Below are 11,584 nucleotides of genomic sequence, written 5' to 3'. Positions count from 1 at the left end.
ACATATAAAACTAATCATATTCCCATTATCCTCAGCTGCACTATGTGTTTAGTGGAAACACACAAATCACAGCTGCCTATAGAATCATGAATATTACTTAAAATAGAAACATGGGAGAATTATTTAGGTTCATGTTGTGGCCACCAGTGATAATTATTTTAGCTTTGTTTCTGAGAAATCATGTTTCGTCCCTCAATTTGGCATAGCAGATTGCTCAAAACACTACAATACCCATGAGCCCCAGCCTGCGCTCCCTTGGAGAAACCAGTCAGAGGCATGCATCCAAAATGTACTCAGTAAAAACTATAATTACTGAATTCACTACAAACTGACCCAGATATTAAAAATGAATCGATTTAACCTGCGGGTTGTGTTTTTCGATTTTTTAGCACCGTAATCTTGAGCTTCCACCCACCATTAGTGGTGCGTGTCACAGTGTTTTAAGCCAGGTGATATGATGTTTCTTGCCAAAATGCATCCTGGGAGTTATAGATAATTTGCAACTAAAAACTTTTTATGTCCACGGGGCTGTATCTTTAACTTTTTCTTTCTTTCTTATTTTTAACACAGTTGTTAATCATTTGTACTATTGATTCAACCAGGAAAGTTTCATGCAAATCCAAGCTGCAGGAGAGCTCGAACTGTGAGTTACATCCCAGTGTCTATTGGAAAAATGAATGGAATTTTTACTTTCAGAACCAAAATAGCCCAAAATAGACATGTCTACAGAGCTGCTAGTGTGGCTGTAGACTTGTTAGATTTTGAGCAAACCGTTCCACATTTGTTTGTTTGTTTGTTTGTACTGATATGTTTATGATATTGTAGAATTTAAATTAGACATTAGGAAAAGCTTTAAATGAAAATGACAGACAGGACACCTCATATATAAGCTGAGAGTTGTTCAGTTTACTTGTGTCACCACCTCTGAAGTCTATGACCAATTACAAGAATTGATTAATTAGGTTACTTCATTATTAAGCAATGCATACTCCCCATTTAACACAGTCACACCCCTCTGCACACCAGAGTGTGTTGTTTGGAAAAAATTTCTTCCAGCGTTTTTTTTTTTTTTTTTTAATCTAGTGCAAAAGCAATCAATCTGGCCAATTCCATTAAACCATTATAGACTATCTGCAGTCCCTTATTCTCCTTTGGATTCTTGCTTTTAGAGGCACTTTACTCCACATGAGCTGTCTGTGTATAGTTTGTCTAGCATACCCTGACTGAAGTGTTCAGACGTTTGCTTTCATCTTGTCCAAAGGTATTCCTCAAAGATGGGAAAAGGTGAAAGTGACTCCGGGAGGGGGGTGAAAAAAGGGTACGTTCAAAGCCAAAGCAAAAGAGTTTCTTCCTTTACACCAAATGGCCTAAATTTCCCAGAAACAAGCAGGTGCTTCCATCTTATAATGCCGTTTTGATGGTTCCCGTTCCACTGTGTGCTCGCTCTCTCCATCAGTAGGCAGAGCAGCTCTTCAGGCAACTTCAGAAAAGTCTGTCTAAATATATTCACTTGTCATCACCCCGATGTATAGTTATGTCTTCTTTGATAAATGGAAAAATGAAATCAGACTGTACCTCCTCCACACAGCCCAGTCCAGCTCTGACTTCTAACCTCCGACTGGAGAGCTGCCAGTAATTGAAATTAATTAACTTGTCCAAAGTGAGGCAAAAACAATTACCCAAGCACCCCCTTGCTTGTCAACAAAGCTCGTTTCTCATGAGAAGAATGGGTAGTGTGTTACAGTCCTTTGCGGTTGGTCCCTACAGGAGATGTGCAGAGATGATGGATGTCTGTATTTCCAATCGGTGCCTCCTTTCTAATGAGTTCCTCTGCCATATTGCAGGTCATTATAAAAGCCAGGATCTGCATTACTGAGAATAATAAGAAACGATAATATCCCGGTAATGAGTATGCTTATTATCAGTTAATGCAAGTTTTGGTTGCTGTTGTCGGCCTTGCTGGTTATTGTCCTTTCTGTAATGTGGCTTGTGGTTTATAAAAGTCAGTGTTATCTAAGGATACAAAAATCAGCTCTGTAATATACAAAGACTGTGCAACATTTACTAATAGCACACATATTTCAATGTAAGTTAAATATTTTCCAGTGCGGTTCAGTTTCCTCACTTTGTGTGCATCTGTTCAACTGCCAAACTGTGGAAAGCCTCCTCCGATTTTTTGACATTTTTCTTTTCCGCCACAGACCTGAGAAGCAAACATAAATCAATGTTTTCCAAAAACTCTGGAGATGGAAAAGCAGCGTAGCGAGAAGACCAATCTTGATTTCCTGTGCGACACCTGCTTAGGGTGCATCACGGTTCACGCAAATACAAGCTCCTCTCTGCGCTGGTCAGTCTGAGGATGTAGGTGTGTTTAGTGACTACGTGTGAGTATCAGAAGGACAAAGGAGCAAAGTGTGTCATACACATCTGAGAGTGTGTGCATGGTTTTGCACATGTACACTGAAAAATCAAGTGTTTATGAATGTAATAAACAGTGCATATGATATCTGTGCCCTCGGTTAGGCCTGTGCATATATGTCTTGAGAACAGACAGTTCTGTGCAGTTAGAGGCCAGTGAAGTCACCCTGAAACACAAGATGGTGTTGAAAGAAACAAATTGCTTCTGCTGGTGAGCGTTGGTGAACAATGACTTTGGTCCCCTGTGGCCAGGGGGAATAGTGTACAGTGTATTTGTCTGCTTAATCTGTGATGTTGCATCAATGGAAACCTCCATTAAGGATGAAGTGAAAGAGGTGAGAAAGCGGTCGTGACTGCGGGAACATTTTCTCCAGATAAGATGATATTTTAAGGTGATGGCATTGCCATAGCAATTCAAGGTCCACTTTAAAAATACATTTTTAGAACCAAGCATGCCCACAGTAGGTACCATATAGTGATTCCTATGTACTCACTGGACAATTTCAAGCTTTTTAAATGAAATATGAATCTTTAATTGAATGGTCTTCCCCTTTTAACTCTGGGTCTGTCTTCAAAAGATTACAGTGCACAGGAGATGGTGGTAGTTTTCCCCACTGTGGCTTCTCTGGATTATATGCGCCTTGAGTACTTACATAAGTGGCTTTATTTTTCTATCCATTTAGCCATGGGTAGCTTTTGCCTACTCTATCTGCACTTAAATTGCTTTTGGCTTCTCAAAATTACTGACTGGGAATAAAATATCTTCTTAACACAGATGAAAATCAGCAGACTGCACTCTTTACTATGAATGGCGAATGCCATGCCCAGCAGTCACATACATAATTGTCCTCTACAGCCTCACCCTCTCCATTTTGACATTAATTAATCTGAAGCAATCTCCAAACTGCCCATGGGGCCAAGACCTCACGCCTCCAAACCTTCAATTCCCATGATTGAATTTCACAGAGTTCATCTCTCCAGCCCTTAACTTTGCCACTTCGCTAATGGTGATCGAAAAAAAAGGAGGAAGAAGAAGACAATAAAGAAGAAGAAGAGTAGAAAAAAAAAGTCTCACCATCAGCCGTATTCTTTTTGCTATCCATCATGGGCCATAGAGGGGAGGACAAAGACAAATACAGCCAGCCAGAATCTGGACAGAAAGCGAGAAAGATGACCCCCCTGGACTCTGGTGCTGCATTTCATTATCTCACTCAGTCCATCCATTCAGTACCTTTGGATGGACTGAGCCCCCAAAACACTCTATCATACCCCTATGCTGCATTGTGCCGGACTTCTTAAGACTTCTGTGGACTGGACAGACCCATAAGAAAAAGATAAAGATGGAGGAAACATCGATGATGATGTTATAAGCAAGGACAGGGAGTATGACAGTGCCAATGCTAACGTGCTAATGTTTAGCAGGGTGTGGGTTTACCATGTTTACCATCTTGTTAGCATGCTAAGATTTGCTAACTGACGCTAATTACAAAGTGCAGCTGGGGCTCATGGGAATGTCTTTAGTTTTGATTTGGTCACAACCCAAAGTACTGGATAAATAAAATGTTTGACCCAATGATGGCACTATATGTAGATTTAAATGTCTGTACCAATTTACATTTCAATCCACCCAATAGTTGTCAAGACTTTTCAGTATGGACTGACCATCAGAGTGTCATTGCCATCCCTACACCCATGACACTAGCATGGCTAAAAGAAGTTTCACCAACTATTATCTCTTATTTCTAGCTGATAAGTTAGCACCCAGAGAGAGACTTCAACCTCTTTATAGTTTTGCTGAGTCTGTCACCTCCAGAAGTGCTGTTCCCCCCCTGTCGCAGACATACTTCCTCTGACACTGTGACAGTTACAGCATCATTGTCCAATCCTTGCTCCTGTGGAGCGTGGCTGTGAAAGTAGGCGTTGTGGAGTCCTGGCACTACAAGGCCCTGGATGCTGCCACTGCCGCTGCCACCGCTGCTGCTGCTGCTGCTGCTGGGGGAACAGTAAGGCTGAGTAAGCCTGAGAAATCACACGGCTTTGGCCCTGCTGCAGCGTGGGATGGCTCATTGAGTCTGCAGGTATGGAGCTCAGAGTGAGGAATGACTGCAGTCTTTCACAGCTGGCCAGCTTCTCACTCTCTCTCTCTCACCCTTTGCCATCTTTTCACACTCTCCCACCCTCTACCCCTGTCTGTCCCAACTTTTATTCCCCAGCTACTTTTCTCTTGTGACCAAATGACCAAAAACAACCTCTTCTCTCTCGCTCACCTGTACTCTCACCCCAGCTCTGAGTCCATCAAATGGGCAGTCGCTCCTGCAGTCATGCCCATATCCCAACCTTCCACACATGAAAATATTGCATTTATGTGTCAGCAACAGTGTGTGTGTTTTGCATGTCCCAGTGGTTAACTGGTTGGCTGGCTGTATTTGCAAGGTGTGAGCTGACCTGGGGCCTGAAACAGCAGAGAAACTGCACGACAGATGGCGTGTTTGAAAGAAAGATTTTGGGGGCGGGCTCAGCACCGGTCAACTGAGGTTTGGCACGAAAATATGGGCTTGGTCTGCTGTTTGCATCACCCCCTTCCTTCACATCACTGTATACAGACACACATCACATGCACACAAATCATTACACATGCACATGTTCTCGAGAAGGAAACACAACAATGACTAGACATGCAAGGGAATATTTTCAAATTAGTATTTTGTCCTGTCATATTCCTTTCTCTCCATTCAGATAAAAGTTGGCCTTCAGTTTCTTTCATCATGACATTACTTTGAAAATATCATTTGGTCACTGCATTTAGTAGACTAAAATAAATATATATAAAACTCTTTTTCTTCAAAAAGCAAAGAGATGAAACACTACAAACACACACGGCGACACACATGAGCACACATGCACACACACACAAATACACCCTGCTGAGATCATGTACAACCAGGTGAAATATAGGAGGCTCCATCTGAAACTGATTTTTTTTTTTCCTGGTTGCCTGGCAACTTGAGTTCGTTTGCCTGACATCAAAACAGGAATGCTGAGCAACAAAGGTGGCCACACACACACACACACAAACCAGAGGAGGCTTGAATGCCAGTGTAGTTTGATTCATTCTGTCTCAGGCCTCCCATCAACTAATGTACTCACAATCATCCATCACAGACTCCGATGGCGCGTTCAAAGACACTGCATTGTTTTTACTGATGAAACGTGCGGCGCAGCTCATACAGCAGAGCCCCCCCCTCTCTGTAGTGTCACTGGAGCTCTGAGCAGGTTATGCTTTTTGGCCTTGAGCGAGTAAAACATCTATTGTATAGGAGAGCAAACCATGCAGAGTAAAAGAGAGTCTTAGACTCCTGAAGCAAGGAGGATAGGTTCTGCAGGTCGCTGCACTTTCAGAGGAAGAACAGTTCCACTTAGTTTATTGTATCACCACTTAAGTCTGTTGTTTCTTTTTGTTTCCTCATCATCCTATTTGTCAAGTACTGTCGCCACCTTTGGCATATCTCCAACCAATCTGTTCTGATCATTTAAGAAAACAGATCTGCTCCCTGTGCGCACCGAGAGAAGGGAGAAAAAAAAAGGTTACCCACGCATTTCCCAGAGTTGCGCGGAGGCCACTTGAAATGTAAATCTCAGCTTTACTTCTCCCCCATCGTGGGTAGCGACATTTTTATGAAAATTACCTGATTTGAATTTAGATGTGCGGGTATATGCACGGGAGCTGAGGCACGTTCCCTTTTAACGAAGAGGCGTATTAACAGGCTGTTGTTGACTCCGCTCCGTGTCTGTCAAAAAGAAAGACAGACACACTTTTTTTGTGTCGTGGTCCCCCCTAAAGCTGTGTACGGCTCTGCTCGGGCTTTTGGAGCTTGAGAGAGGCTGCGTTCATTCACTGGGGGATAAATAGGTAATTGAACTGGGTATGTCACTGTTAAAATGCACAAAGGCTCAGAAACACAACGCTGTCACTCTTTCTCTCTCACACACACACTCATATTAGACATGACACATGCTTTCTTTCTAAAGAGATCTGTTTGCTGCACAGAGTACAGCTGACTGGTAGAGTGAAGATTCTTTTAAATGTCTGTTTTCTCATTTAAAACTACTTGCTCTCAGTTCACTTCATCCACATTTTTGAGCAGCTGGGTCGCAGTGGTTGCACATATGCATGACTAGAGTTCAAGCCCCACTTTTAGTAAGCAGCCTCTCTGCTGAAGTGTCCTTAGATCTGTTACAGAGAGCAGATATTTTGTAGGTGACATTTAAAAAATTGCCGCTGGAATCTGTAGAGCACCATATTTCCCTGAGGTTAAACTCTCCAAATCTCAATCATCCCACTTGTAGCTGTACAGCGGTCAGTGTGGCTGTGTTCCTCCCATCCACCTGCAGGACAGCTGTGCGCCGCTGCCACGTACGTCTCTCTCCCCCCGCGCCGCTAGAGGAGTGTGGACGCGCGAAGTGGGGGCGCACTCCTCCAGCTCATCAAAAACCCTGCTCGTGAGATGCGCAGCTGTGACTGAGAGCGGCATTGGACACATCAGCCACCTCCACTCCTCTTGGCCTTTTTTTCAGTGCACGAGCACTGACTGTTTTAGTTGAGGGAAAGTTTTGTGTGTTTTTGTTGTTGTTGTTTTTCGGTGCCGCTGCTTTTTTTTCGCACCTCCCCACTCGAAAGAGCGGAGGCATATTGTCTGTGGCGCAGCGCGACAGTGCGGGTGTCCGATTACAAACCGTGCGCCGAGGAGCCACCGGGCACAGAGCGCTCCTCTGTGGGGGCAGAAATAGCACACGGGGGCTCCGGAGGGAACGAGAGAAAGAGAGAGAGAGAGAGAAGCGCAGAGGAATCTCTGCAAAGGGAGAAGGAGTTTTACCGAGGTCGATTTCTGGCAAGAGACACAGCAGAACTGAGGATATTTCATCTTCAGCTCATCTTTATTTTGTGTTTCCCCTCCTACTACTCTTCTCACCGGGACAAGACACACAGCTTCGCTCCCTGCTAGATGAACGGGAGTTGGGCACCTCACTTGGTAAGACGAAACGTATTTTATTATGGGTTGTGCACTGGCTTTTCTTTGCTTATTAAGATGTGTCTCAGGCTTCTGCAGCCCGTGCGTATCCAAACGCAAGGTATTTGTTTCTCCCGAAAACAAACCAGTGACTTCTCTTGCTTGTCATGTGCCATACTGTGCAGTCACATCCCCTGTCTAAAGACGTTAAAAGCATCTTACAGAATGGGAGCGTGCCAGCATCTTGCAGGCAACATACACTAACCCACAAATCCAAAACCCCACCGCGTAAATAATCAGTTTTTAGAAGTTTTGCATTTTGCTTTGCCGTTTCTGACCACTTGGTGGTGCTGGCAGAGTGCAGCCTTTCACCAGGTCCCCGTCTTGAGTAGAGCTCTCATCAAATCTTTATATTCAACAAAATCACAGCGCTGTTTGGCTTCTCTGTCCTCTTTCAATATCTCATGACAACTGATTAAGATCTGCTGTCATAGCCAGCAGCCTCAGAAGCACAAATCCTCTGTATTCACTGCAGCAAGACAGAGAAGCCCGAAATATCACTGGCTCTGTTTTTTTTTAATAAAAAAAAAAGGAAAATAGTCCAGAAAATGTCTGTGCACCAGTCCTGAAAATCACTCAGTGCCTTGACAGCCCAAATGCAAATTGGGGCTTTTTCACATTCAGATGTTTTCTGGTTAGCTTTGGTCTTTTTTCCCCCCTGTGCTTTTTCATATCTGTTTTCTAACAAAGCTGTGTTTTACAAAAGGCTGTAGAGCTATTGTCCCTGCTTCTGTGTGTGGCTATTAAGGTGTTTCTTTCTGTCTAAACCCTGCATTATGTTTTAAACCTAAGATTTTCATTCCATTTACTCAGGTGAAACTCATGTCAGAGTTAAGTCTACAAAGGATATGAATAGAGTACATGCCCTGTATGTGACACCTGGATTGTATACAGTAGTAACAGAGTTTTACATTTAATGGAAGTAAATAGATGTGCTAAGCTTCTATTATTCTGCACATTACTAATGGAGGTTTTCGGACCCTTCAGTCAAACATGTCAAACTTCAGGCTGCCCATACAATAGTAGAGCCAGAGCTGAGTCCTTGAAAGTTTTTACCCATGGTTTTGTGTTAGTTATTTGAATAAAAGCTTCATTTGAACTTTTATTACGCTCATCAAATTATAATATTAAACATAAGGTGACATTTCGCTTTAGCTATAGTCACTCTGACAGTGTACTATTTGTCGGTGAGGAGGTTCAAGAAGATTACACAAGTGAAAAGGACAGTGGTAAAAGCTCTACTTCTGCTGCAGGTGAAAACATGATTGGTTTTGGGAAGGAGATAATATATGTGGTTCAGGTGCAGCATGAATTCAGTTAGCTTGCGGCTCTGTCCTTGGATCTAACCATCCCTGCAGCACGTTTGGGTGAACGCTTATCTCCAATCTTGATCACGCCTATAAGTGCACGATTAACCAAACATAATTGTTAACTAAGTCACTTATTCACAGTTTTTTTCCTCTTCAAGCCTGGGGCATGCATCTTTTTTAGAAAACATGCAAATTTTTACTCAGATGTTGTGTCCAGGGTGTAAAGCAGGAAGCAAACTCTTTTCCATTCCATTGGTATTCACACAGGTCTGTGGTTGTTTTGGTCATGCTGGCTTCTGGGACTTGAAAGCCGTCGTTCTGATAAACACAGTTCAGCTTTCTCTGATCGTATGGCCTCAGACCCATGAGGATGCTGTGGCTCGACCGTCCTGTCACACTGTGCTTACCAATGGAAAAAAAGTGCCCCTCATCCAGATGGTGGAATCACTTTAGACTCGCAGTGTCCGGGCCTTTATTGGATGTCGGATGCCAAAATCCCCCAGGAAAAAAAGAGAAAAAGAGATGAGAAAGAAATGCTAAAATGAGAGTGAGAGGGATGGTGGGAAAGTGCAAAATCAAGAAGAAACCATGTGACATGTTGCCTTTTGGCAAAAAATGATAATTTATATTGCAGCTGAAGTGCTAGAGAAACACTCCATGGAGAAAAAACAACATTAAAAGTGCAATGACTGGCTGGTTATCGTATCGCATTGTATTGCATCGTATCGCATCGCATTGCATCGCATCGTATCGCATCATATCGCATCGTATTGCATCATATTGTTTATTATCTTGTCTTGTCTTGCGTCATATCATATTGTATAATATTGTTTTGTAAAGTATAATTTCACCATAAAGTGAACATGTTTGGATTTTGGACTCTTAGTCATACAAAACAAGACATTTAAAGGCATCACCTTGTGCTCTGTGAAACTGAAATGGATTAGTTTCCAACATTTATAGACTAATTTATGAATCAGTTCATTAACTGGCATAATTTTGATAAGTGATTAATCGTAAAATTAATTTTTAAGCAAAATACCAGGTTCACACGTTCTGTCTTCTCAGATTTACTATCTTTGGGTTTTGGACTGTTGGTTGCATAAAGTAAGAAAACTGAATATGCCAGCTTGGGTTCTGGGAAAATGTGATTTGCATTTTTCATGTTATCTTTTATCTGACACTTTGTAGACAATAAAAATAACTGATTAATTGAGAAAATAACCAGCAGATTAATCAATAATTGGAATAATTGGTATTTACAGCCCTAAAGCACATTAACACTTCCACTCCCGTCCGGTGGAGTCATTATAGAGATGAGCAGCAGATCCAGATGAGCTCATAACATGGAAACCAGCAACACATTCCAGCGCTGAGTGAAGAGCAGCATATGATTAGCGTGATTGATATTTGCACTGTGTTGGGAATTTGCCCGAGCACTGACAGAGAACACCAGCACAAACACAGCAATTAGACCCAGCCAGGAGAATTCCATGATGAAAATGACCCTAGTGGCCTCGGCAGGCTGTGTGGTCGCTATGGAGACCGATTGAATGACAAGCCCATTGTCGCCGACCTTTGTGATTCGGCATCCCCTCGGGGGTCGAGCCCTGTTGGGAGCGAAAGCGAAAGGCATTATCATGCACATGTAAACTAAACAGCCATTACCCTCTGGCCCCTCTGTGCTCTTTAAGGCCCTTTGGTTACTTATTTATCTGACACCAGCAAGATGGGGCTTTTGGATAGTTTGTCCCTGTACACACTGCCTCACAAAAGATCTGGCTTTATTGGCTGTGAATTGCATGGAAGCCCTGATTGTACAAATTCTCCTCAGTGGATGATTTATTGCTCTTATGCAAGTAAACTTCGGAGACTCAAACAATAGCTGAAGTGGTTTGTTGTACTTCCCTGCTGTGCTTTGTCCTCTCACTACCACAGGCTATTTATACATCACAACCACTTTGCCATTATCACATCCTTCCCCTGTTCCTCCTGCCACTTCTGATTTTAAGACTGTAGTAGTTCCAGAGAAGCATCCCACATGTTAGAAGACACCGATTCAAAATATTTGGATTCCTTTTTTTCGCTTTTTGGGGCTTTGTGCTTATTTACCACCATAACAACATTTTAGATACATTTCTGACCTATCCCTACATAACAGAGAAAGTTGCCAGGGTGAAGGTAAATAGTTCTTCCTATTCTTTACTCACTATTCTCTCTCATTTAGTGAGATGGTGCGATGTTGCTATGGCTACTTCAAGGTTTGCTGCAGGGGATTTGAGTGCCCGTCCATCACAAAGGGAAAGAAAATGTTGGCAAAATGAAAGTTTATCACCCATGCCACTTGTCTTCTTTAAAGGCCAAAGTGTCATGACGGTTGCCATAGACATCGTGAGGAAGCTATCAAGTGGGATGCACAATGTAACCCCGTAGCATCTGTTGTTTATCCTCACAAAAAAGTCTGCATGATGGCTACGTGCTGCCATACAGAGCGGAGTCACATCCCTTACCTGCCAAGGTCAGCTCTGAAAAATTAAACAGGCGTGATGCCATTATTTCAAAAACACAGTGTGACTTTACTTTATGTTAAGAATTCTATACAATAAGGGTACACAGGGGTAAAATGAAAGCACAGTGCGCACTCAAAGTGAGGACTGATTAGTGAAAACCTGGAAATGAAGTGGTAAAAAGTGCTTGTGTAGAAAAACACACACACACACACATCAGCTCTCTTGTGGGACAGATCCTTGTAAAACAGGCACAGGAAGCTGTGGTAATTTCACACTG

At 42.7% G+C, this 11,584-nt stretch overlaps 1 protein-coding gene across 3 annotated transcripts in view; it reads left to right on the top strand.

The window, feature by feature from the left end:
- The first annotated feature begins 6,858 nt into the window (after positions 1 to 6,858).
- sema5a (sema domain, seven thrombospondin repeats (type 1 and type 1-like), transmembrane domain (TM) and short cytoplasmic domain, (semaphorin) 5A) overlaps positions 6,859 to 11,584 on the top strand; it is a 116,675-nt gene continuing 111,949 nt past the window's right edge. Inside the window, exon 1 of one of the 3 annotated variants that reach the window (XR_001960688.2) lies at positions 6,859 to 7,448. The gene's annotated coding sequence lies outside the window, so the exon portion shown is untranslated. The remainder of the gene's footprint in view (positions 7,449 to 11,584) is intronic. The other 2 variants (XM_051066587.1, XM_018674026.2) reach the window with 2 other exon arrangements.

Source organism: Lates calcarifer, linkage group LG24 (assembly GCF_001640805.2).
Source record: "Lates calcarifer isolate ASB-BC8 linkage group LG24, TLL_Latcal_v3, whole genome shotgun sequence".
NCBI lineage: Eukaryota > Metazoa > Chordata > Actinopteri > Centropomidae > Lates > Lates calcarifer.
The sequence above is the reverse complement of the archived record's forward strand: the minus strand, read 5'-3'. Positions and strand labels throughout refer to the sequence as shown.